Below are 3,666 nucleotides of genomic sequence, written 5' to 3'. Positions count from 1 at the left end.
TATATATATATTTATATATATATATATATATATATATGTATGTGTATGCATGTATGTATGTATGTATACACTACCTTTCCCACAGGTCTTTCTTTTTCCGTTCTATTTTTTTTAAATGTGTATGCCACCGGTAAGCATTCTTAACAATTTTACCTCCACACAACACTTACAAAAAGACACATACCCACACACATAAACACAAAATCACACACACGCATACACGCACAAACACCACACGCTCACGTTCACACACTCACACATACACACACAGAGACACATATATAGATATTTATTTATTCTTATGTGCCTGTATATTTATGTTTAAATAAACGTGTGTACACTTGGAAATGTAATTGTAGACGGAGCGTTCGCACGCACGCGTAGTTGTGTGCATGTGTGCATGAGTGTGTGCCTCTGTGTGTTGTAGCCTATTTGTTTAGTATCGCCAGATAATACACGGCCAAATATCTATTGGAAGTCTCTGACTACTTATTCTATATTCTGTGAATTCCAAACACTCTATCCGCAGTGCACCTTTAACCTAGCAATACTTGAGAAATACGATGCAGCTTTAGAACCGAATCTCCTTACCGCAAGCAAACTCTTAGTCCTAGTTAAAACTTTCTCTGCACACAGAAACAACCAGAAAATATATACATGTTTTCATATGTGTATATGTGCTTGTGTGTGTATGTGTGTATACATATACGCTGATAGACCACTAAGGAGCTGTATAAATGCAAATATATTTCTTCAATGTATACATATGTGTGTGTGTATAGATACATATTTGTGTGTATAGATATATATTTTTGTGTGTGTATATACTTGTACTTAGATAAATATATTCATATACCTTTATGCTTAGCCAGTGTTAATGTATATATGTGTGTAATTGGTTGTACTTTTAAATTCATGTTGCAGAAATTAATGAAAAAATGAAAGCGGCACATATTCGAAAGCGGCTTCCTGATGATGGTATCTATATATGTGATGGTATATATATATATATATATATATAAATTATAGTAAGGGTATCGAATGATTGCAACACCAGTCTGATAGAAATAGATCACAAATGTTCAGATACCTATAGTGCATCTTATTCATGAGTACCTGATCTTTACAACCATAAGACGTACGTTTACAAACTTTTTGCTCATTAAGGAAGATGCTACTTTCAGTTTATAGAATATAGGTATATTTAGTCAACACAGATGTCTGTATTTTATACACTGCAGTTAAGCAGGTTATGGGTCCATGATTTTTTGGTCCATCTGTTTCTTTATTTATTTGAAATAAAAATGTAACTGTATTAACTAGCCCAGAAGAAATCGTACTAGGCTGTTGCAAAAAAATTGCTGTAAAGTTTTGTTAGCAATTCATGACTCTCTGAGAAGGCATTCAACCAGAAGTTAGAAATTTTATCCTTTTTCTAGCGACTTCCATTTGCTTCATTTCCGGAGAGATCTTGCATCCTCTACTTTGATGCCCTCCCAATTTTACTCTTCTAAGTTGTCTAAGTAAGTAGATATTCTATAAATCCAAGGGGACCTTTTAATTGTGCGTTTATTTTTCTGCCCAAATTTTATTCCAAAATTTATGCACTTCTTTTGACAGGACAGACTTTATTGTAACTGGTATTTTCCCTATCTTCCTGTAAAAATCTTTTGGGTTATTTTTGAACATGTTGTCCTTGAAAAATCTAACGAGCTTTTCATGTCTTTCTATGCGGACAGCTTTAGCACATACCTTTTGCTTGATGGTTTCTATGGTGGTATTGATGTAAAACATCGTTTCCATATAATATTTATTCTTTAATATTTGGATTTTATTGGCTTGATATTCTTGTCAAACTTTAGGCTTTTAAAACATTCTATGTCAGACTCAAATACCTGAATTTGGTGTTGAATATGCTCTTGCCAAATAAATAGAGATCTTCGTGGATACATAGTACAGGTGATTGAGATCTGTAATATCAACATCATTAGCTGAAATTATGTCCTTAAGTGCAAGGCGAATTTTACCAATTACTTTCAAGTTTTGGTTAGAGTTGAAGACTTTTGGGAGAGTGTCACGTTTATTCAAACTGGTTTCTTTAAATTGCAGCCATTCAATCGTGATTTCATCTTTTAGATCATCTAGTTTAGTTGGGTCAATTTCTGTGTGACTTTCTTCATCAATTTGATTTTCATCTGCTTTCGTGTTTATGGTTGGTTCAGAGAGTATTTCATTTTGTTTATCAATTCCATTAACTCTTTCTATCATTACTGCATTTTCATGAGACCTGGGCTGGTCTGTAATTATTTCCTCAGTAGTATCATTAGCTGCAACTTCGTTTCTTACATCCCTTACTGATTGTTGAATGTGGTCAATCTCTAAATCAGTTAATCATTTCTTTTTTATAATAATTCTTCTGACTCTGGTAAGTTTGTTACTATCTATGTAAGATCTTACATCAAGATGTTTCTCTCTTCAGTTTAGGTAGGTTTGTTCAGTATTAGATTTGTTTGTGGGGAAATGCAAGGTATGATAGTAGGCCTCAAGAACATCCTTATTACCTCCCCTTGACCATTTTTCATTCTTTTTCTCTTGGTTATTTGATGACGAGTCTGCATGGCCATCTGTTGGAATATTTCGGTTGTGGGATACATCCAGCTCCCGTGTTTCTTGAAGGTTTGAACAAGTATCTGATTTTTCGTATCCAGTGTGGTTCCTCATTGGGGTGCACGGCCCTTGTTAACACGGGTGACGCTGATGCAGGTGTATATTTAGCGTTGTTATCATTGAGGACTCATCTGTCTGTTTAGCGTTAATTTTTTGATAGAACACTGTCTCCGAGTTCTCTGGATGAAAACGTTCCTCATAGCGTAGCTTCTTAGGGATAACGGATCTGTATTCGTCTGTATTTTTTTCCTTTATTGTCGACAGATTTATCTCCGCGCATACTTTGTGATGTTTTTGAACTTATGAATTTCTCATTCTGTCTATGTTAGTTTCAACAAAATTGTTTTGTTATGGTTTTGCTTCGTTTGTGAAACGTGCTCTCATATACGTGTATGTATCTCCTGTAAACTTCACGTAGTTGTGTAAACATTGGATTGTATGTGTAGTGCAATGGGCATTAAAATATATATACATCATTGTATAGACCTTCAAACGTATGCGTAATTAATCAGTTTACGTATCAATGTTTTGTTCCACTTATATTTTATAGTTGGTAAACTTGCTGGGGTTGAATTCGCAAGTGTCTTTCGCACATGTTTCCCTGAGACATCGTGCGGGAGAGAAACTGTGCTTTGTATGGCAGTAAAATCTCGTTTTTTCTTTGTGATTTTTTTGGTAAAAGTCCGCTTCTATCAAGTCTTCTACAGTTTCCATTTTCCCATTCCACCGATGTTATTAGATTAGAGGTGGTTTTGTATAGAGAGGCCGGTGTAGCACCTCCAAGTTCTTATTCAAGGCAGAGCTGATCGTCGTCGTCGTCGTCATCATCATCATCATCATCATCATCTTCTTCTTCTTCTTCTTCTTCTTCTTCTTCTTCTTCTTCTTCTTCTTCTTCTTCTTCTTCTTCTTCTTCTTCTTCTTCTTCTTCTTATTATTATTATTATTATTATTATTATTATTATTATTATTATTATTATTATTATTATTATTATTACT

The sequence above is a fragment of the Octopus bimaculoides genome, chromosome 15 (genome assembly GCF_001194135.2).
Source record: "Octopus bimaculoides isolate UCB-OBI-ISO-001 chromosome 15, ASM119413v2, whole genome shotgun sequence".
Classification (NCBI taxonomy): Eukaryota; Metazoa; Mollusca; class Cephalopoda; order Octopoda; family Octopodidae; genus Octopus; species Octopus bimaculoides.
The sequence above is the reverse complement of the archived record's forward strand: the minus strand, read 5'-3'. Positions refer to the sequence as shown.